We start from the raw sequence: 24,718 nt of genomic DNA on the forward strand, positions 1-24,718 counted from the left end.
TTATGTGGTTGGTACCTCCATTACCCTTCCACATTGATAATGATGCAGCCTGCATCCGGTTCAGTTTACCTGCTATATATTGGAAAGGATTGAAATTTATTTGCCTCATTAGGTACCTTCCTATTTCCCTCTCCACTGATTACTCGATTATTATAAAATCTCTGAGAGGGTGATATTTGATTGATGTATGAATGCTGAGTCATCTAATCTTTAGTGGAGTGTAGTAAGAGCACCCTTAATCTCTTGTGGTGTCGAGTATGGATTAAATCTTTTTGGGGTGGAGCCGGGATCAGTGTAAGTTTAATTAAAGTAGTTTTCTTGAGAAGACAGCGTAATATTTTATGTTTAAAATAAATGAAAACTCAAATATATCAAGGAAGTAGGGGAGTACTAGTGGATGGACGATTCATTAAAATAGTTCAGACTTACGGTATTTAACTTGTTGCTTACTATCGTTATAATTAGGGAGGGGGACAGGGGGGTTAGGGGAGATTTATGGCCCTGGGGCTCCCTTCAATTATCCCCACTCTTTTTGTGCTTTATGCATGTGAAAATCTATTCGTCCAGCTTTTTCCTGTGTGTTGACCCAAGTACTCTCTTTATTCATGCAATAGCCTTTATTTTATAATTAAAATTCCATTCCCATGTATGTGCTCCGGTTTATATTGTAACCCGTTATGTTCTCGCGGTTACCAGTCTCCTTTCTGCATCCCCATGGAAGCCTGTGCTCATGAGGCTCAAGTGAGGTTTAAAAATACTGCACAAAACTCTTTGGTTTCTGTACGCTCTCAATCTTCTCCTTATTCTATTCCAATGATAAGCCTCGCGTATGGAAATTCAAATAAAATATCCGTCTCGCACCCACGTACTTGAGACATGTATTGTTTGTGTTATTCTTTCCCGTATTCATGGCCAAATTTACGTATAGGCTAACTAGGCTTCAAGGCCGAGGGGCTTGAGATCAAAAGGGGCATACATTAAAATTGTTAGCAAAATTAAAATCACACTATTCTAAAAAACGATGGACACTAAAACACATTTTTTGTAAAGGTACCAATCACAAAATGTTTCATATAATATATTGATACCTATCGCAGTAATGATATATTTTATTGCCTCTCACGTAATTTACAAACTTAAAAATGGGAGGTGAAGGGACCTCATAGTCGTAAATGGAATAGCATAGGGACTTGTTCATCTAACTCCGGCCCTGCCCATATTATCTGCCTTTAATAAGGTTTCTGAAAGGAAATTAGAACATAATATCAATATCATATCCACTTACCAAAAAAATTGATTTTTTTGTGCTTGAAACTAATTGCAGCTCTGTAGCTATATATAATTGACTTTTCCTTTGAAGGCTCATCTATCCCAAGGCCGTAACGAGCAGAGACCGTTGAAGGGGGGGGGGTTTAAGTTTCCCCAGTTAGGTACACCTCCTCCAAATAAACTTCCCCTCCCCACTGCAATGCGTTCCGCTCTTCAATTAGACGCCATCAGAAAAACTCGATAGTCTTCCCCTCCGAAAAAAACTCGCTTTGGACGTGATTTCACCCAAGTTGTCATTTTAGCAGGATCACTTCATAGACAGAAAGTGTTGCATCAATCAAATCACAATTTACCCTGTCGTAACTTAACCTTGCGATGAAAATTTTCTCAATCTAATAAGGTAAGAAAGAATTTGCGCTGCTAATGTGAGATTTAGTTTGGTTTAATGTTGCCATTGAGGAAAAATCATCTTAAAACTAACGTTCTCTTACAATATTTTAACGGACTCATATGCGGGCACGACTCGAAAAATAAAATAATCGTGGATTTCGATAATCGTATGAATTCCATTCAATAATGAAGTAAAAATATTTTGGAGGGTTTCAGTATTTCAACATGATTTCATGCAGTAATGACTCCAAAAATAAAGATATCTCGAATTAGTAACAGATAATGGCCCTTTTCTTTCCCTTTTCTTTTCGCGCCCTTTTTTACCTCCTCATTAAGATTTTGTAAAAAAATAACAGAGATTAAAGAGGATCAGCGGAACCGGTGCAATTTGTGGAGAGAGCTCCAACCATTCTCAACATATTCAATATCAAAATATCCGTTTGTATTTTCAGTAATGTAATTCTTTATTCAAAATTGAAGAAATTTCTGCTGTTTTAACTAATAAAAAAAAGTCCAGTATTTGCCGAAATTACGAGATTAATGTATTTTTGGAGTAATAACAGCATAAAATTATGTTTAAATGCTGAAATCATCAAACCATTTTTACTTAATCATCGAAAGAAATTCTTTTGATTATCGAAATCCATAATCAATTTCTCGCTTGCGCTTTCTTAATTTTATCTCAGGTCGTCCATCGCAGGGAGTGGAACTTGTTGATCGGCGAGAGAAGGCTGCATAGCATACCCATTGAAATATTGTTAAAATTGATTGAAAAGATTGTAAAAATACGCGTACTAATAGAGGCACACTATCTCGACAGAGAGCGTAAAGCTCCAAAATGAATAGCTGCGATTGGTCCCCTTTTTATATTAAAACAGTGTAACATATCCCATACATAACATAAACACGCAGTATTGAATATACCAACGCAAGTTTCGAGTTTATTTCCAATTCCGTGGAAAAAATCAGCAAAAATATCGAAATATCCGTTTATATTTTTAATAATGTAATTATTTATTCAAAACAGAAGCAATGCATACTGTTTTAACAAAGTAAAAATGGACCTATATTTTTTAATAATGGGAATTTTTCTATTTTTGTTGCCATAATCGCATACAATTTTACTATTATATTTTGTTATTATTTTATTTTATTAAACGCATAATTATGTTGAAATACGGAAACCATTCAAATCATTTTTCCCACACCATCGAAAGAAATTCTTTGGATTATCGAAATCCACGATTAATTTATTTCTCTAGTCGTACGCGCGTGTAAGTATGTTAAAATATTGTAAGTGAACGTTAGTTTTAAGACGATTTTTCCTCAATGTTAGTTTTAAACCGAACTGCACAATCACTTGTGTTTCCTTCATTTTATCTCAAGTCGTTCATCGGAGGGAGTGGAACCTGCTGAACGGTGAGGGAGGGCAGCATAGCATAACCATTGCGACGGCAGTGGTGGTGGTAGTGCGGGAAGGGATGAGAGGCGGAGGGAGGCACAGGTGGCGGTGGAAGACGCTGCGTTTCCCCCGAGAGCGCCGTAGTAGAACGTCACAGTTTCAGTCTTCCGCGGGAATCCGCCTCTGCTAGGTGCGTCCGGTCCCGACTGGCCGATGATCAGGTTGACGGCGAGCCCCCCTTGATCTCTCCGCTAGCACGCGCCGAGGCCCTCGGAGGAAAATCCAAAGGGCTGGGATATGACTCCCTGACTTGCGATCTCCAGGGAACTCATCCCCTTCCATCCCGTCTAATTCAGCCTCCAGCGGTCGTCTTCCATTCATTTTTGTGAATAATGTTGTGAAAAGTCAAATGAACTAACTCTGATATTTCTCTTGGAGAATATGACAACTCCATTGTCTCAAATGATAATGTTGATGGATTCCCAAGTTATTAATTCGGTGCGAGTCACCGTGAAGTTGCGGTTGTGAATTCTTCCTTGCAGATTTTAGTGCGCGTGACTTCTCTTTTTTTGCTGTCCGTGATGTTATTCAAACTGAGTGGTGATCTTTCGTTCAACTAAGCTCGGCTTCTTGACGCTGCTGTGCTACGGGTTGAACCATTCGTGATTTGTTCTCATATGTAGAACTGCTTTAGGATTGACGTGTGCTGATCGTGTGAGGCGAAGACCTATATAGTGCCCGCAAAGCGCGGCTTCGGAAGGAAATTGCGTGAAGTTTTGGGGAGATTGAGTTGGTGCCCGGTGGGAGACAACCCTTGTTGAAGTGGTCATCTGTGTTGTTTTGTTACCATTCAGAGTGAGAGAGAATCGGCAAGCAGATCTCTTCGTGGGGTGAGTAAATCTTTCCGAGTAATAAATAATTATTATTTTCAATAAAAAGTGTTATGATTTGACATAAATCGATCGTAATTATCTACTAGTGCAAACCATTTTCGGGTGTACTGCAGCGTGGAATGAACGTGAAATGATCTACGTTTCATTTACTCTTCTGGGAGCGAAGCCGGGACACTGAATGAGATGTACCCTTATTGTTGCGGAAATCTTAAAACAATAATTATTCTATTGCTCATTCAGTTGGGATATTTAATATGGTATAGAGAATATATTTTAGTTGTATTTATGTAATTTATCAATTAAAACGAATGCGTAATAAGAGATAAACAAATAATACATAGTTCACAAAATATAGCTATACTTTGCCTTCGTTGCGAACTTATTATTTATCACTGTGTAAATATGATATTATTGAGAAAGGCATCCGATTACGATCCTTCGAATGATTTTATTAGCGCTATGGAGGAAGGTAAAATGTGCTAAAATGTATCAAAATTGCCTCATTATTTCCCCTCATATTTAATAAAAAAAAATTACAATTGATAAATTATGGGTGGCATAACAAAAGTTCATATTTCAGAGAGTAGGATTACGGAAATTTTTGAGAAATTATAAGGTTATGTGAAATTATGGGGTCACATTTTTAATTTTCGGTAAGATATAAACAAATATTATAATGATATGAGTGAAAATGAAAGCACTTATGTAAGATATTTTTCTATTGTTCATTTAGTTTGTTCTATAGGAACTCTATAATTGTTATAGGGCTTAAATAGTTAATATTTATTCAATAAGAATTATGCCTATAACTTGTTACCATACTGTGGTGATTTTTAAAATTATTGGTTGTCCTTTTTATGCTTAATCTTATGTTCAGTCTAGGTTTAAGAAGAGAGTTTCATTGAAAAATGAACAATGTCAAGGCATACAAACGGAGCTGTAATATCCAGCTTTCGTTGGTAAATATTGGTAGTCAGTGGAACGTACAAATACAATTTCGTTCCACTGGTTTTACAAGCGTATGACTGAACTGTTTTAGTGATGAGCCAGTGGTTAAACTCTTATCGTAAACTCTCAGTTTTCTAGCGAAAAAAAGGAAGAAGAAAGATGGTAATAAGTAAAAACTGTGTTATTTATTTAAAAAAGTAAGAAATCAAAGTTAATTTTCTCAAAACTACAATTTTTGCCGTTACAGACCTATCAAAGAATAGGAGGGAATTGTAATGTTACAGGACGCATAAATCCTTTTTTGACCGGTCGCTTTTTGTGCATTTTTGCAACAAATAACTCGGCTTCAAACTTATGCTATCAACTTCAGTTTTTTTAACAAAATATATTGAGTAGATATTTAAAAAATTTACCTGTTATCTGTAATATTTTTCATGTGAAAACATTTTGTGCCAAAATGTTCTAATTAGAGCCACAGAAAAATAGCCGTAAGAGAGTGCTTTCCATGCCTAGAAAATTTTTAAGCTACTGCGTTGGTTATTTTTTTCGAATAATACGTCGCCATAAAAGACCGGTCTAGCAGTAGTCTTCCTAACGAATACAAATTAATTTACCCGGGAAAATTTTCGTGGGAAATTATGAACAGATTTCAAACGGACGCTCTCGCAACTGCCTTGGCTTGACCGCCTTTGTTAATATCTCTGCCTCCGTTCGGGAGCTTATCGCTCGTTTTTATCGAAGTGGTGCGTAGTGGAGGAGGCCCTTTGCCCGCAGACGGATCGCGTGCCTCCCGGTAGACGTTCAAGACGTCTCCGAGGCATCGGGTCGAATGCTCCGCCTCTACTCGGGTTAAAAGTCACAGTTCGCTGAGTCCTCCGAAGACACTATTTTTTTTAAGGATATGGGTCGCCGTGATGCAAATAGTGGAAGGAGAAGAAGCAGACCCGGAACTATGGCGGGGCAAAGGAGGGGGCACGTGCTCTGGGCGGCAGATTTCAGGGGGCAGAAAAATTTGAAATGTGTATCCAAAAAAAGTAATTTAATGTTTACTGTTCGATTATTCATCCATAGTTATTAATTTACAAATCAGTAAAAAATTATATTAATAAAACTTCTGAATAGCGAACGTTTGGTGTGTAATGTCAACTACCGCATCTCAAAGAATTGGCTTACGGATGTTTCATATTTTAATGGTGAAGGAAAGGGTGAGGGTGGGAGGGCGGTAAACTGATATTTTTCCCCCTGAAAATATTTATAGTTCCGGCCCTGAGAAGAAGTAAACGAGACTGCCAGGTGGGCGTGGTTCATGACGAGAGACGAGACTACGTACGCTCGTGACCCGTCGTCCCGCTAACCCTTGAAAGCAATACCATTCGCTGTTTAGCGAGTGGAAATCGTTCGCGGAAAATGGGAACATTTTACGGACAAAAGAGTGAAAAATTATATTGTGTGACTTACGTAAATATTTGAATTCATAATGTTGCTACACGTTGTTTCGGTAGTGCGAAAATATGCATATGGTTGGGCAGAGTTTTGGTGATAATATTCCCAAGTCGCATGATGCTTTGGGATTCGGGCTCCACTATCCCCCAGATCCTAGACACGTCTTAAAAGAATTTTTACAAAGCGGTTTGAAATCCATTTTTTTTTATTTGTGGATTATTGAACCCAACCTCATTTTTAATATAAACTAGCTTTTTTGAGCAAGCTCCACATTGAATTCATAAATCATCATAGAAAGACTTCAATCAGACTTTAAAGAAAGGGGGTGTTGGTATTTTGGGGAGACGACCGACAACTGTGATCATTTCCCCAACAGGGAGGTTAGGGAGGGGATGGTAGAGAAAAATCCGGCACCAGCATTAGTCTCCTATTTATGAAATGAACCGCGGCTTAACGACCAATACGACACGAGGTAGACATTAAGTTCACTTCAAGCAGACCTCAATCAAGGATCGGGTTATCAATGTAAAATCTCCTTTACCATCGGGACGCAAACCCGGGTGTGCAAACTGTACCCTGGCAGCCACATTAATTAATCCTATCCACGGATGTTTAAATCTTCGCCATCGCCATTTTATGTCTACGATTGGGAATTATGTACCTGTTATTGCGCTCTTATGTTGAATATATGGAGCATGATCTTTCGTCGTCTGTGTACTATCTTTATTTCATCTTATCTTCTTTCAGAAATAGGATTTGGAACTCAAGTGTAAGGTCGTATATTAGGATACGAACTGCTATAAATGCTCATTAGAAAACTAAGATATTATTCCCTTCTTTTTTTTCCCTGAGTGTATTCAGTGGGTAATGAAGAATCTGAGCTTTTCCCGGTGAATAGTATGGATGAAAGCTTCTCGGGTTTCCAACCAGGTCAGGATCTGCATTGTGTAGGCCGATGTTTCGTTGGGAGACATTCCCAACATCCTCAGGGCTGATGATGCTGATGTCGCTGTGTATTGATATATATACCCTCCTCCTTCACCTAGGTGGTCTCTGTATTTAGTGGGATTATTTTAATATTTTAATGAAGAAAATGTATCCCATAGTATTATTAAATTTTATGGTAGTAGTGCATTTACAATATTATTGTTGTTATTATTATTATATTATAATATTCCATTGTGCTGACTATCGTTATGTCACTATATCTGTGGCGTTGTTACCTCTATTCAAGAAGTATTGATGACAGAGACAAGTATATGAATATAGAATTTAGCTTCAACCTGTTTAGGCAGCGAATAAATTGGCGATTAAAACTTTCTTATAGTAATCGGAAATAGCTTTCGTCGCATGCTTGCACGTGATATTCTGGCTTTTTTTATGGATTTGAAAAAAGTTTTATTTAAAATTTTGGATAAATAGTTCGATAGATAATTGGCTTGCGTCACTTCCAACGGAATTTTTCCACCCAATCCAGCAGTAGGCGTGCACGAATGGCATTCGTCTTTAATACGCTCTGTGCTTTTATAATTCACCCATCCGTATCTGAAAACGCGGTCGAGTCAATAAAACGCACGGTAACTTCATCTCCCTCAGCAAAAATCGTTTCGCACCTCACCATACTGCAATCAGGGAGGTTCGATTATAGTGCGTTGCCCACTTCATGTTTTGATTGCTGACGGACTGCTTCCGTGTGCTATCTTGCAATCAAACCCATTCCGCGCATTTCATAGCGAATATACCACCCATCACTCCATGGAACTCAGGAATAGCTGAACGTAAGACACGCAAATGAAAAGATGACTGCGGAGCGCCTGCGGCCTCTAATGAAATTACGGGGGCAATTTAAGAATTTATCTCGTATGAGAAGTGTAAACGCCTTCATGTGGGCTCTGACGTGCGTTGCTAAGATAAATGACCCAAGTTTTATAAATAGATAAATTATTTCCATTCCAAGAACTGGAAGCCTGGTTAAAACTTTACAGTAAAGTAAAATAATGAATGGGTATGATTATGACATTCGCCAGCAATTGGTAGTGGTGCTATGGAGCTAACTTACAGGTTTTGTGGGAAAATTTTAAATTAAGGTTGCCGGAAATAGAAAATTTTCTAGAAATAGTAAAAAAAATGGCTGGAGTGAAAATGATGAAATCGGGGCCATACTTCAAACTTGCGATCAAAATACCTGTTCTTTGTGGTTAATTTTAGCTTACGTATTTTATTATATCTCAAGGCTATTAAATATAGACTATGGTGATAAAATACTTAAAAATCGAATATCGTGGTATAAAGTAACAGTTTTAAATGGTCGAACTTCGGTGCAATGAAGGTATTGATTTTAAAAAAGTTGCCTAAGTTGGCGATAGTTAATGTAATATTTTTATGAGACTGATATTTTTATTTTCACACGCATTGATTGCTATTTACATTTACTGGATGCATAATTAATCGATTAGTTGTATTTGGAAAGGCTGGGTACAATATAGTGACTATTGTTAATTAAATATAATGCATTTAGCTTGCTTGTTTATAATTGGCAATTCAAGTATTCACTCAGAGTTAGCGAATCTGCGGTGCAAATTGTGTCTAACTTAAAAGTTTCTAGCGTAAAAGAAAATAATTTGAAAAACTGTATAATTAAAACCAAATCAAATATCAACCATTCATGAAGCTATATCGCAATTCTTGGCCAGAACCTGAGCATATAAATAGGGTTTAGGGGGAAATTTTATAGTTAGAACGGTAAGGTTCAAAAACTAATTCTCCCCAATGGCGATGAGAGACCGTAACAGAAATCTCCGCGATTTAAAACCTGGTAATTCCCAAGATAGTTTAGTCACTTATTTGATTTCGTACTCTGTGTTACGGAATAATGTACCCAGGAGTACTAATGGGTAGGTATGCATGAAGCTTCTCTTGTATGCTATTAGTTTTTCATTCTATATACCTGGGCTTAAGTACCGTCTTAGCGAAATGAGTTGGCGAGAGAAAACCCATGCAACATATTATAATTATTATCTGACGATTGCGTCCCTAATCCGTTGTCCCCTGGAATCCTATATATGTGCGCGATTAACACGTAGCTTAGTGTAGGTCAGGGAGAGATCCCCTTTCAAAAATTTTAAGGCCCTTTTCCACGGGGCATTTTATTGCACCGGTTTGCAAAGAGAACGTTTTTGAAATTGTGAGAGAGCGAGCTTGGAATTAGAGAAGGGGCCATTTTGCCATTTCGCATCAATGCATTCTCGCATGCGTTTTTGCAACTCACCGCTTTACACGACGAATTTTTAATTGCGTCTTCGTACATACGTCAGGTTGCGCAATGACGCGCCCCGTGTAAAACTGTTTTTAGAGGTGGTTTGAAGGGTAATCTAGATCTGGATGATGCCTTGCAGAATTGTGAAGCCAAATGGTAGGGAAGAAAATAAATTCATAAAAGTCTCTTGGTCAGAGCTAGAAAATGGGATTTTATTAAAAACACCTTCGGTGAGTGCGTCTAATATGATCGTGAAAGGGAGACAGTAAAAATGAGGAAATACAAACGTCTGTTTGCTTTTCTCCTCGCAGCGGATGAACACCCATGCACTCGCGAAAAGAAGGCCATTGACGCCAACGCCGCGCCGAAGAAAACTTGGGTTTCAAAGTCATTGATCGTCCTAAGCGTGTTGAATATCGATACTCTGCTACGTTATCGTTATTTTTTCTCAACAATTGCTTAGGGTGAACGCCAGAAGTTCAATAATACACCGGAATTCTTCATCAAGTTAACGTATCTGTCAAGCGTGTTGTTATGTCATGAATGACTAGGATATGTTCCCTTCGCCGAAAGTGTATTTTATGCAATTGTGTGCTATGGATTTTCTCTGTTTTATGCTCAGATTCCAGTATTGTTATAATTCAAGTAAATATGAAGCAATTATATGAATTCACTTTTCAGTCTTTTTTTTATTGGAGTTGTCATCTGGAATTTTGATGCTGGCATTAATTTCATTCTTTTGTTTTAGGACAAAAAACAATTTTTGATTGTACGTGGCGTTTAACATTCCTTATTTAGGGGAATTAATTGAAATATCAGTAGGTCTTTCGTACCATGGTTTCATTATGTAATGATTTCAAATTAATTCAAAGTATGTCTGATGTAAATGAGAAGGGCTGTTTTTTACGTGCTTTTCTCACTTGCGAAAGTTTTATCTCAAATTGGGAATGCAGTTGGCCAGGATAAGCTGCGTTTAAATTTGAGTTAAGCTTTTGTACGCACTTGTCAAAAAAAGTTATTATTGCTGAAAAATGAGTTAGTTTTTAAATTTCACAGTTTCCGGAATAATCTACAACAGCCGAAGGAAAAAGAATCACAGACTTTACCGTTGATGTTACTATTACAGAGTAGGATTTATTTGAATATTTTTCAATCCAACAAAAGAAATATTCACTTGATTCAGGCAATAGCCCAAATTGTTAACGGCCTGAACAAATCTTAAATCGTTTTTCGTTGTGTTTCTCTTTCGTCAGTTTGAAGGTTTTATTCACCAGCTCTTTTATTGCACGAAGTACCTTGTCGTTTTTTTTACCCATAGTTGAGTACAGATCCTCCCACGATTTGCGCAAAATAAAAAAAATCCTATCGTAGATGAGCCGCTCAACCGGGAATATTACATAGAATACATAAATAATACAGAAGCAAGAAATTGTTATCAATCATAATACCTTGAAATATTCTTTAAATTTCATTAGTTGCAAAGATCCATGCAGCCATGAAAATGATTAAAAAAATATTTTTGTAATAATTCTAGTAATACTTTGCCGTAGTAATCAATAAGGGTTTTTTATTTTTACTTTTTTCGTTTCAATAGTCTTATATGTTTTTCCCTTTACATTTCAGTATGATGAATTCACACGCTTTGATAATTCCTTTGTGTATAAATACATTAGTTAAGGAACTAAGATGGATAACTCACAAGCTTCATCTCTCCTTCACGCTAAAATTCTCGTCCTTCTACGCTACAATGGGCATTGCCCACATCAATAGGTTGGTCTTTACCACTGCATCGTTAATGTCACCTTCGTCTTAGTGGTGGAATAAATCTGGCATTAACTCTTGCACATCTGCTTCCTTTGAGTTGCTGTCTTGGTACGAATATGGTGCCTATAACTTCAAGATTGGCATTTGAAGTACGCTCGTACTGTACGCAACTGTTTTCCGCCGCTTCAAAAGTGTGTGATATTACAGGTTATTACCACGCCCAGTATGTCGTCCAGGTCCGAATAGCTCGTTAGATAACACACAACTCATATCTAAACTACTCTGCAGTAAAACTTGATTACATTCAAGACTATTTACTGAATATGAGAATCAAAATTGCTCCTTAACTGCATTTAAAAACATTTTAGAGGTCTTGTTTGTCTTGAAGTTCCTTATTTACCTCGTTTTCCTATCTTGATCGAATAAAATACGCAGTTTTCACATAGAGTTTCGTAAGGGAAAGTACGCCGATGATTTGATATTGCCATACTGCTTATTATATAAATGTGTTGACCTTCACTTTAATTTATATAGAAAATCTTATAAATTTCTCATGGACTTGGAAATATTTTCCTTGGTTTTATGCCTTCGCATCAAAAATGAGAAAGATATCTCCCGATATTAATTAAACTCCGCAAAGAGGAATATTATACTATCAGCAATTCAACTGAATTCTGGACATGAGAACATGTTAAATCAGAAGCTTATCTTTGGTATTTCCGTGAATTCACTATTTTCTGTATCTCATTCCCTAAAATTCTATATACTGGGGTTTTTACTATTTGGATCCCTCAATATGGAAAATTTAAGCCTTGGGAAAGTTTTTAGTCATGGGGCTCAAGTTGGCATTGATATTAATTAAATAAAATACTAATGAAAATTTTATAAATCATTAGACCCATTTTTCTTTCGGCGTTTAATATCCATTATATTCTTTGAGGAAGGGTTGCAGGACTGTTATTGGATACGTGGTGGAATTATCGTGTATGGTAGAGTTCCTTGTACAAAATTTTGCTAAGGCAAGAGAGAGGTGTAATGATGAGGAATTTTGGTAAGAAAGATCATTGTGAGCCACAGTTAAATTCATCCTAATTACCTGAGTTGGTTTTGGTGCGATGAGTTGGTAAGATTTGGAAAATAATTAAGCATCCTTTGGGTAGTGTAAATGTTGAGGACATAGATATTCAAACAGCCCATATAACAGATTCGGCTAAATGAGATTAAATCGTTCCGCGGAATCGCGATGGCTTTATGGGGACGGGAATGTAGATCCTAGGCTGTATAGTATTTGTATTGCAGTAAATTTCGGCTAAACCGGGAAAATTTTTGGTGTTTTTTTCATTAATTGCCGAACGCTCGTTGAAGAAGATTAATTAGGGTTTTTTATGTAAGTTGTTTTAGGACATAAAATTTAATTACGCTTTCTACTTAACCTGAAAATTTTAATAATCGGGAACTTAGGAGGTCTCAATATTTGCTTCGGCTGTTGGATGCTGCACCGCCAAATTGAGTCCTCTTGCTTGTATCTACGGGGTACCGCACCAGTAACCATCAGGGTGTGTGGCACGGAGTGATTCCACTCCAGGCGAGCAGCACTCACCCTAGCCTTAATCAGAAACGCGCTTGTTCGCTAGGCACAGTCCAAGTAACCTAGCCTAATATAGAGGAATTATAAATGTGTAGCCGTTCCAGCAATCGGCTTAAGACACCGGGGGTGCCTTCATTAATTTCAGAACTCGCGCATAAGAAGATATCTAATGAGCCTAATGGCAGTCTAATGGGACTGTTAAATGAAACTGCCCCCAATTAATTAATATTTTTCGGTTTTCCTATAAATCTGAAATATCCAGAACTTAACTTGATTTCAATGTTGGCTTCCGGTGTTGGTTACTGCAAATATTGTATTTATCCTGCGGAATGAAATATTTATAGCCGCTTCGAAATTGACACCGAGGGCCGAATTCCAGAATCTGACTCAATGTTTAGCTTATTGCATACCTATGTGATTCAGATCTCAAACTCAAGTCAAATTTGAGTCAAAGTTCGTTTTTTCGAAATTAATTTCAACTCAGCTCATTTGAGCTAGCCTAATTTTGGTAACAGTCACTGATACAATTTACAACAAAATATTAATTTACTTTAAACCTCTGTACTTACAGTCTCCCTCACAGCAAAAGACTGCGGAAATCTTGGAACTAGGTGACTCAATTTTGAGTTGTTTCTCAACTCATCAACTGTGGTTACTCTTTTGAAGTTTTTTTCTGAACCATCTCTGGGACTATTGTGAGGAATTGTAATAATTACGTTGCAAGTGAGTCCATTTTGAATCAGGATCAAGACTCGAGTAACGTTCTTGAATGAAACCCCAAGAAATCGGAGATACTGGATAGGCTGGAGACGACCAAGTTCGTATGGAATGGTATTGGGAGGAGGCGGCCGACTAGTACCGAGGACTAGATAGACTAGACCGACGCAAATTACCTCAGCAGTCGCGATTTTTGCGCCATGAGGGAAGTGCATAGAAGGAAGGGTGGGAAGAAACCCGGCGTCGGCATTAGCCTGCTCTTAACTTAAGGCGTCAAGAGGACCACGGCTTAACGGCGAAGAATGGAGAGAAACTCGGCGTCGTAATTAGCCTGCTCTTAACTAAAGGCTCCAAGGGGACAACGGCTTAACGTCCTGTCCGACGGACGGAGTGTTGCCCTTGAAATGTCATTCACACCAGAGGAGGGTTTTGGGGGGTAAACCCCTCCCCCCCCAGGGCTCAGACAAATTTTTAAGTTTAATCTATTTTACTTATTTGGATTAATATTACTTATAGAATAGTGTAAGTATTAATAAAATATCCCTAGGAAGGCCGTAATACACACAATTTTTAACCATTTATCTTAATTTTATTCTGGCATAGGGCCCTCGTAACTCCCGCTTACCCTGGCAGGTAAGCCATACTCCCAGACACCCAAGCATTAGTTGCGCCTGAAACCCCCCCTATCCTCAATTCCTGGCTACGCCCCTGATTCACGCAACATTCAAGCAGGGATAGGGACGTCTCTAAAAATTTCCTGCCACTGCCAGGATTCAAATCCGAGCCCACGGCCAAGACAACACTCCAGCCACCACATCAACATGATCCCTACCAAGTTCGTTTTTACTGACTGTCCACTGGAGATTTCAACGGGCGAGAGTCCATTAGCGTGTGCGAACGCTGAAGCAGGGAGAGACCGGAAAAGGGCGCGCTCAGCTCGTGCCGCCTTCCATAGCCGACTGGACGCGCGCTTGGATATCATCGCGATCGGTAATTAGCAGCAATCTGGGTCACGGCCACGGACACCCTCATTGTTTCACTTTTAGCGCGACCAGCATTCAATTATCTTAACTCTCACGTATCAAAGCGTTGGGGAAGTCTCGGACTTCTCGAACTGGGTCAGTATCCCGCAGGCAAGAAAAATTAATGCTCTCCGATGCGTGGATAATGCCCGGATATGTAAAAAAAATCTTGAGATTTGATGTTTTGGAAACTTCTTGCCGTCTGTCGCTTGCATCCGTGGAAATGATGTCGCTAAGATGTTTTCAACTGAAGATAGCGCGCGATCGGTCGTTTAAGTTATCCTGTTGTCATTTTACGTTTGAAAGTTAAACGGATATCACTTATCTTCTCCTTTTGCATGCATTTGCCTGTCATGATTATCGACTTTATTGCTGCCAATTTATTATTTCAGGAAGGCAACCGGAATCTGACTTGTGTTGTTTTGTCTTCATTATTGGGCTGCCGCTAGAGCGTCTTGAGACACCTCTTATGGTTTCAAAATTGAAATTTGCATCGTTCCTTACAGAATTAACTCGTCCAATTAAGGTGATAATTTTTGTTTGAATTATTGTTTAATGTAGTTGTCTTTTTGTAGAAAGGTAATCTAATATCTAACATTTAGTACTGATTTTCAGCTTTTAAAATCTATGTCATTGTTAGAGTTCTCAAAAATTGCATCATATTTTAAATTGAGATAAATACACCGTTAGTTTAGACAATTTTAATGTTAAGAATTCGTTGGTAACTTATTCATGGCCGTAATAGGCATAAAAATTCACTTTCACTAACTCTCACTCAATAAATGATTCAACCGGAAGTTTCGTCTGGATAGGTGAGGATACTCGCCTCGGACTAAGCCACGGACATTTGAAATCAAATATTCAGGGTAGGGGCCCAGATTATCTATCCGAGCCACATTGCATTTGGAGGATTTTGGTTTAGGCTGTCCGACAGATTCGCCGGGGAGTTGAACCCGGGACACCTCGATCAGTAACCAAGAGCAACTATATACACACTTTGATTCCTGAATCCCTGAAGACGATGGGCGAGCTGCTTATCGAAACGTTGCAAGGAGGCATGGAAGACCTAACCCGGTGCAAAACTCGAGAAATATTTACTTCTATTGTTCGCTGGGAAGGAACCAGACATTGTATATACAGGTTTAATGTATACCGGGACTAGCCGCGGTGATAACTTTTACGGGAGTCACCAGCAATGCACAATCGTGCGAAAGATCCACAGAGAAAAAATCATTCGCCTTGACCGGGATTATATATACAATTTTCTGGCACCTCCTGCAGACCGCATATAACATTTAAAATTATAAATATCCCATTAGACTTTTCATAGATTTCCTTTTTGTAGATTGTTTGCGCATAAATTCCGTATATTAATTTGGTTTTGAATGTTAGCTTGTGATTCCTGTGACTTGCGTAGTTCATTATTCTGTGAAATTTCATGGCAGTACATGGCACACCATTCCTAGCTTGCAATATATGCACTGCATGGAAAGAATAACGAACATTGTGTTCAGTAATTGTTTGTCAATTATAAGTGTATCACTTCATCAGTACCTGTAGATCGAAATTCAATCGGCAAGTTTGATGAAACAGATAAAATTTTATCCCGAAGGAAATTTTGATAGAGGATGAGCGAACATTAGCTCAATGTATTTGTGTAAAGAACCCCTGTAGTGTTATTAGCTATTCAGGGGGTGATAATCATTCTCTATAATGCATAGCCATGAAAACGCTCATGAAGTAAATACTACAGTAGGAACGATTGTGTTTTGTTTTTGTGCCTGTTTTTCATGCTCTATCGTTCGCCGGGCGTAAAGTACGTAGCTTGTCTCAGAGGTGTAACGAATGCATAAAATCTTAAGTATGTGCTGCCGGCAGAGCAAAAAACCCCGCGCGCATGATTCTCTGACTTTGAAGACTGGTCTCAGAACTCGGTAATGAAACACGTCCTTTGACTCGAGTAGCTGAGGGGAACAAAGCCGGTGTCAATCAAAATATTTTTTTAAAGTTTTCACAGAAGTTGGTCTTATTCATAAGATTTTGTGTCAATTTTAAGTCATTCATGATTATTGAAGTTGAAATGTAGATGAATAACTAAAAAATTCTCCTGAACTAAAAATAGAGCCACGGTTTTCTTTTTTTGCGATTCCGTAAATTTTACTGTGTGATGCACGATTTTGTATCGTAATGTTTTCCGGTTTTGTATCTTCAATAGATGGAAGGCTCGTTTATTGCACTTCTATAGTGTTTTACCTACTTTGTACAGGGATTTAGTGATAATATAGATGCCAAAAGAAAACTTATCTTAGGTTTCTTTTGGACTCAATTGATGGAGTAGTTAAGGGGAACGAAGCTGATGCCAATCAAAATTTCTCCGATTGACTGATATTAGCAGGTATATATAATAAGGCATTTGAAATATTACCAACTGGAGATTGTGATACTGCCGTGATAATAAAACCGTGTTAATGGGCAAAGAACATCTTTAAAAGCTTTAAATTTGTACCTTGAACAAGAAAAGGCCTAGTTAATATTCAGATACCTAATCTGACGTCTTAAAATTTTGCCCATTTAATTAGGAACACACTTGCATAACCTTCAAACAGCTTCATTTGCATTTTGAGAATTGCTTCGCTGGTTTCTCCGATTGGAGTGCAGCTTTCTAAGCCGCTATCTTTTCAAAATCTCTCCACGGAAATTGAATTTCGCAGTCTTCTAGCTGTCGGAAAGGTAATATTCCCCGGATATATCTCTCATATGTTCTATATACTAGCCAGACATATTCTTGCCTACCATTAGGATAATTCAACTTTACAAATTGTAAAATTTTTAATTCACGATGAAATGTTGGACAAAATAATAAAAATATTAAAGTTTAAGGATCTTTCAGATTGAATGCGCATAAAGTTGATTTTTTACTCCAAATAATAGAAGATCACTGTATCTGCTGAAAGCCTATAAAAAATAAAGGTTTGTAATTACAGTCCTTTTTGCCTCCCAGGAATTTCTTTTGTCGGTCTCGCAGTCGTTTGATAAAAGCCATGTCAATCGTCAGGTAATACAATGAATGGAAATCACTATGTGGTGTTTACGAATCGATGGAGGTCGATCTACGGAATAAAAAATAACCTCTGTTTGAGCCGTGGGGAGTTCAAATATAGGCCGTCCCCTCTTCTTCGTTAGATTGTGTTGTTGATAATTGTGGGGCGATGCGGCGAGACGAAGAACTGAATAAAATTCCCATGTGAGTTCCAGGAAATGAAATTGATGCTTATGTATTAAAATAGGAATATTCTCTTTCTCATGAAATTTTCGAGTTTTACCGTTGAAAAACAATAAAAATGCCTCATTTCACCGTTATTATCACTCATTGTTATGCCAGATTATCAGCGCACAACGTTTGTTATTCGTGGTGTCATATGGTACTGAATGTACGAATGAGAGGAAAGAGTTAGGCGACAAACTGTGGTTTCAACCGCACCCATTCGCGGTACGGGAATGACATTCCAAGCTTTAAGGTTACGGCAACGCTTGTTTGTCGATGCGACAGTTTGTTGGTACAACATTCTTCGCCTGAAGACGAAGCAGGAGTGCTGACAAAACTGTTTCATCAACAAACACGTACTCGGCCGCAATCCTAAAGTCTAGGAAAATTTAAGTATACCGGGACTAGCCACGGTGAAAACATTGCGGAGTCACCCACAATGCTTAAGGGCCGTTTTACACGGGGCACTTCATTGCGCAACCTGACGTATGTACGAAGGCGCAGTCAAAATTGCGTGGAGTAAAGCGGTGCATTGTTAGAATTTGCTATCTCGTGTCCACGGATGTGAGAAAGCATTGATCCGAGATGTCACAGTAGCCCCTGCTCTAATTTCGAGCTCGCATTCTCGCAATTTCAAAAATGTTTTCTGTGCTAACATGCGCAATGACATGCCCCGAATAAAACGGCCTTGATAAAAGTAAGGGTACAGTCTACGACGTAAAGAATGCGAAGAGGTAAAAAAAGGCTTCCCTTGGTGGTTAGAAAGAGAGCGGATCACATTCCATCCGTGCCGTTTAGGAGTAAAACTAAAACATTGCCCAGTCACCCGCAATGTTCAAGAAAGGTAAGGGTACAGTCTATAACGTGAAGAATGCGAAGAGGTAAAGAAACGTTTCCCTTGGTGGGGAAAAAAGTGCGATCACATTCCATCCGTGCCGTTGAGGAGTGCGGTAAGTGTTGCCGATACCTCTTTCTCCACTTTTCGAGTGAGGCACGTCACTCCGGAAAGGTAAATCCCACTGATTTTCCCCTTATTTTCATGCCTCGATTCTTCTTCCTCCCTCAAATCTCCAACTCTCTTTTCACCACTTCTATTTTCTTTTTCGTTTCAACGCGTCACTTTGGAAAAACATCTCCGATAGTTATGAGTGTGTAAATTTCTTTCCTGCCCGCTGAAAGTCGTCGCCCTCGACTCACCCGTTACCCATCCCGTCACTCCTCGCCATATGCTATCTCTCCCTCTCTCTGTCCTTCTTTCCCTTGCATCTTCTCTCCTCCCCACACCACCTTATCCTTTCTTTTTCCCCGTCCCGCAAGATCGTAAACAGTTCCTCTCTATCGCCTCTTTTCTCCATCCTCATCCCCTTTGATCATTTCGCTGCGTGGAATAACTGACTCTCCTGGAATCCGGGTGATACGCTTTCGTTTCCAGCCACCTTTCACGTCGTCTCCTTCCTTTGCGCCTGTAGTAGCTTGGCTGTTTGGCCTTTCTTTGCAGGGAAATTTTTTAAAATCGAGTTTTGATGGCTCAATCTTTTCGATGCGCTCTGAATTCGATGTTGAATACGCAATATTGGAATACTGAATTGATGGTCGTCGGTGGTATTCCATTGCCAACAAGTAGCAAGGCTTGGCAAGTAACAATTGAATCGGACGCTGCGCGCTAGGCTTATATTTCTTGAGCACTTGAGAATGGATATCTTTAAGAGTCACACGGAGAACGTCATATTAGAGACCGATTATATTTCCAGGTTCGACAGAGGCGTTGAATTAAGAGAGATATTTTGCCGAACGGATATGTATGGGAATTCGTTTTTCCTCCAAAACATAACGGACTTAAATAAATAGTGGTGGTAATTCCGTTGGAGCATTTGCTTTTTACGCGTAAACGGTTGGTGTCCTAACACCTCCGCCACACGACTTTTTAGGCGGCTTGCGGGGTGGCAGGTAGATGAGGGTAGCCCTGAAAATGATGCTATTACATCGAAACTCGGGAAGGGTTAAAAATGTATTTCGTTAAATATTGTTCTTTCTTCAGCTTTAACTAATTCCACTCCATTTCCCTAGAATATTTTGATTTCATAATATTTGAAGATTATTTTTATGGATTTTAGTGAATTTTAATATTTGTTGCCTTAATCGATAGAAAATTTATAAACAAAAAGTATTAGTTAAAATCCATATTTCCGTCCGCAAAAGCGTAAATAGTTTAAATGATCAAGTGATTATACAAACTTTTAATTGTTTTGCAGAGAAAATCATATATTTTTCCTAGTAATTCTGCACTGTAGTATTATATTGAAGTACACTCATGTCCACTGTGCTACATTTTTGAATGAGTCTTTAGGATAGGGAATGAATTGCCGAATAAAAAATATAGGGTGTCATTTAAAAAAGACATACCGATGTTCATATCTTTGTAAATAAAAAAGCTGCAAGGAAGGTAATCATGCTGATTAAAGCCCCCCTGACGGCTAATGAACATTTGCTTGGCATATTTTTGAATTTGCATCTGGACAAAAAGTTATTTCGGGTGGTCAAGATAAATGGGACACCCTGTATATAGAAAAAACGACGAAAAAACTGTAATTGCACCAATAGTTGTAACTTTTTCTCAATACTTTTACCAACAATGTCCGCGGGCCACATTGGACTTCGATGGTTATTTTTACAATGGTACCGAAAGCATCACCGGGGATTGGAATCTGAGACCCTTAGATTAGTGGCCAAGCGCTCTAACCACTAGGCTCCAACACACTAACCTCCCTCCTGAATCTAGTCCAGCTGTTCCCAACCTTTTTTCCTCCCGTACCCCTCCATATATTTATAAATAATATTGTATCCCCAAAAATTGCAAATTTTATTACATAAGTTCACTACGGGTAGGTGACACTTTTAGCTATAAACAATTGTATGAATAGAAATTTTGTTTTAAATAATCCATATAATACGTAGAAATATTTCCTGATTGAAATATGCATACATAGTTTCTGGCGTGCGCCATTACCGATTATTTTCGACTGGTTCGTTTCGCGTCCCTACAAGGGGACCGGTTGGGAACCGCTGATCTAGTCTAACAAGTCTTTATTCGAACCATTCTGTCCTTCCTATGGGAAGTTAAACTTTGCACCTAATTACTGTGAGTAGGCTACCGTTGGAGCTGTTTTTTTTCTTCTACATCGGTCCCTTCCATTCCCCCAATTACTGTCACCCATTTACATGCTCTAAGTGAGGCAATTTTTTTCTATTAGATCTTCACCCCTCGAGCTGGTGAAGCTTTTTCCAATCATTCGTCACCTCCCCCACCACACATGTTCCCTTTAATGTCTCCCCTCTTTTTATCGAGTCACCTCCTTTTCAAGAATCCAGGTTGTTACGCGTGTGTTGGTGTAACGCGTTTTTGAGCTGGGCGCAACACGTGTGCGGCGTCAAAGACTCCGTATTAGAGAGTGTAAAACCTACAAAGGTGCGCAGGCACCTCTTTTCCAACCTTCGTCCGATTATGTTTAGCGAACAGATTTGGATATTATGGCGACGGTAGCGTATAAATATGATAACGATTTGTCCTGGCAACATTTAGGATATGCGGAAACAGTCAAATTTCCTTACAAACCAGAATTTCAAATTTTGAGCGCGTTCATTTTCCTTTTCTTCTCAGGTCCCGTTTTTTCCAGCAAGTGATTGAATCTCAGCGTAAATATAGTGCGAACAGATTTTGATATTATGGCGACGCTAGCAAATAAAGATAGTAACAATTTGTCATGACAATAATCAGGATTGGCGGAAATATTTAATTTTCTAAGTAATCGAGTAAAAGGTAATCGGACTACCTTTAATGATAACTTTTGCAGTTATTTGTACTTTTAACAATTAATTTTCGTGAAAAATAATTTTTCCTTGTAATTTACTCCTTAATATGAAATAGGAATCGTTACTTTCGTTGTTATCGTTACTTGTTCCTAATCGACGATTACTTTACTTATTGTCATGACAATGCTTAGCTTAGGCGGAAACATTTAAATTTCTTACCAACCTAAGCTTCAAATTTTGAACTCGTCCATTTTCCTTTTTTTCGGTTTCCATTTTTTCCAGTAAATAATTGAATCTCAGTATTAATATATACAAGAGCGCTGAAAGTGGCTGCGCAGAGCCAAGCCATTCAAATGCCGAGACCAAAATTTCAACCCCAACTTCAGTACTTTTATGAATTAATGAAAAAAGTTATGAAATGCAATACTTTTAGAGAGATTTTATTATAATACAGATACGGCTGTCAGTGTGAAATGTAATGAAAAAAATTCCAGCCGAAAAAACAACATGAAGACAAACGCTATCGCCGTAGTCAGCCAATCAGGCCTAAGACACTTATCCATTGAACTCGGATTTTGCCATTTAAATCTTTGTAGTGATCGCAGAAGCCAAAATTCGTTATTTAAAAAAATATTCACTCCGATAATTTAATCTGACGTACAACCATCTAGTGTCTCATTGGCACCAAGATCCCAATTTTTCAGTCAACATTTTAGGATTTTTGGACACGTTCATGGTCCAAAAGATGTACACTGACAGTGAGTCGAAAAATTGATTTTTCTGCAGTTTCCTTGGTTTTGAAAAAGTGAATACTTTGTTATTGTCTTTGAAAAGTAAGTCTTTTTCATGACTATTGCAATCTGGTAAGGGGTAGTACTTCATACGAATGAAAACTCTAGTACATACTCCTACATGTATTTTCAGTTGATTTATGTCATTACCTAGAAATCTAATTCGGTTATTTTTATTCTTTAGACAAGTACTTATTTTTATGATACATTTGTTCCTGAGTCTTCTCCTTTGCGAGAAAAAACATCTGCGGTGCCATGTTTTCTGTAATGAGTTCAATTTCAGCCATGATTAGTGTTTAACTCTCATAGTGCCATCCTTAGTACCAATCGCCCTGGGGCTCTGGCGAGAAATTCGGAGGTCAGTTTAATTAAATGCAGCACCTTAGAAAAATAAAAATTAGGAAGCTATTACGTTATACACCCATATGCGGTATTTTACATACTTACGGTCAACTTCTACTACTAAATAATCATGATAAATTTTATAGTATCTGAAAAAAGTGAGTGTTGCAGCTTCTTAAACGTATCACTATATTTGATAGAACCGATATATCGGCTCACTTTCTCTTTTAAAGTTAGCCCATAGTCTTAGTAGGTTAAATAAATTCTGTTTTCCTTAAAGAATTACGATCGTTTCAGCGATGTTTTAATTATTTCTTTCAAAGGTGTTGTAGGTGAAAATCTTCAGTCGTGTTGATGAAAATTCTGTAGTTATGTATTGAAAATAATCGTATTGATGGGAAACGCTTAAGCGCCAAAATTCCTTCGATCTGAACACGAATGGTAGTTTTGAAATTTAAATGTTTAAAGTATAAATTTACATCGAATTTCATATTTTTCAATGGTTTCCGGCTCAATATTTTTGCTTGTAATTTTTTAAACGTATTTGCGTGAACATTTTGGTAAAATTTATAAGACAAGCCTAGACAATTTGAACAGCGTTTCAATTATAGAGCCACCTCTGAAAAATTCTATTTTAGCTTCTCTATTAAAGTCAATACATAGGTAGAGGAATAAAAGCTCAGAGAATTTGAATAGAAACCAGTTTTTGTCTCGACGAGTTTGTTCCTCAGATTTCTCCGCCATCAAGTTTCGTGGCTAAAAGTGAATTTGTTATTCCAGTACCTAATGTACCCAAAAGACCCTCTCCAGTGTCATCTCACCGCAAAAAGATCCGAAATGCCATGAGCTTTAAGCCAAGCTATACGTTGTGCGTGGCTGTGTGGGTAGAGCGAAAAACGCTGTTAACGTGATACATTTGGCGACCTGGGGATAACCATCCGGAATGTACCGTGTCTGAATTAGAAATCTACCGGGACAGTTGACTCGCTAAGTGGCCAACACCACTACTCAGTGGGCCCAACTCTCTTTTTGCCTCCAGAAAACACTCCCGTCTCAAAATTCACGACCACCGACCACGGGGGGAGGAAGACACTTGGAGATATTCAGCTAACAGGATGCATATTTCCTTATGATCGGTTTTATTTGGAGACGTATGATTCATTTAAAAAAATTATCGATTTTACATTTTCAAGCCATTTAAAACTGACCCCTGATAGCAATTTCCAGCATTCCTTATTTGAAAAATTTACTTCGTTATTTTCTCAGACGTAGTTTTGCTTGCATTAGAGGTACAAGCAAATGTTGACTATGGTCTATCCTAGCCTTAACTTTACAATATAATCGCACGATATAGATTTTACTGACTTATATTTTGAGTTTTGTCGATAACGACATGCATGTATCAGTGCAAAATTTCAAGTTATCCCTAAACAATTGAATAATGTAGCCTTTTCTTCATCAGTGTAGTAATGGATTCTGATTACTTCGACAAGAAAGGACTTGGCAGCTTTTTTCGTGATATCTTCATTTTTGAAGTCAACATTTAATGAGCAGGACAGGGAAAAACTCATGTATTTATCAAATCTTCCTCAAATTTAAAGCTTAAATGAACACAGTCTAGTGATGACGGCACAAATTCATCTTTCCTTTAGAGTGTGTGAGAAATTTAAGTTCCCCTTGGCAAATTTTATGTTAAGAAATTAGAAATCCTGATAATATGCAGCTACGCTTTTCGCTGAAGAATTTACTGACTCATACATAGAATTTTTCGATAACGACTAGCAACAAAAGTGAAAAATTTCTAGTTTTCCCTTGGCA

General features: G+C 38.1%; 1 protein-coding gene across 1 annotated transcript in view; it reads left to right on the plus strand.

Annotated features, from left to right (window-relative positions):
- The first annotated feature begins 3,237 nt into the window (after positions 1 to 3,237).
- Positions 3,238 to 24,718, plus strand: part of LOC124155926 — a 183,959-nt gene continuing 162,478 nt past the window's right edge. The window contains exon 1 of the mRNA XM_046530152.1: positions 3,238 to 3,951. The gene's annotated coding sequence lies outside the window, so the exon portion shown is untranslated. The remainder of the gene's footprint in view (positions 3,952 to 24,718) is intronic.

The sequence above is a fragment of the Ischnura elegans genome, chromosome 3 (genome assembly GCF_921293095.1).
Source record: "Ischnura elegans chromosome 3, ioIscEleg1.1, whole genome shotgun sequence".
NCBI classification, from domain to species: domain Eukaryota; kingdom Metazoa; phylum Arthropoda; class Insecta; order Odonata; family Coenagrionidae; genus Ischnura; species Ischnura elegans.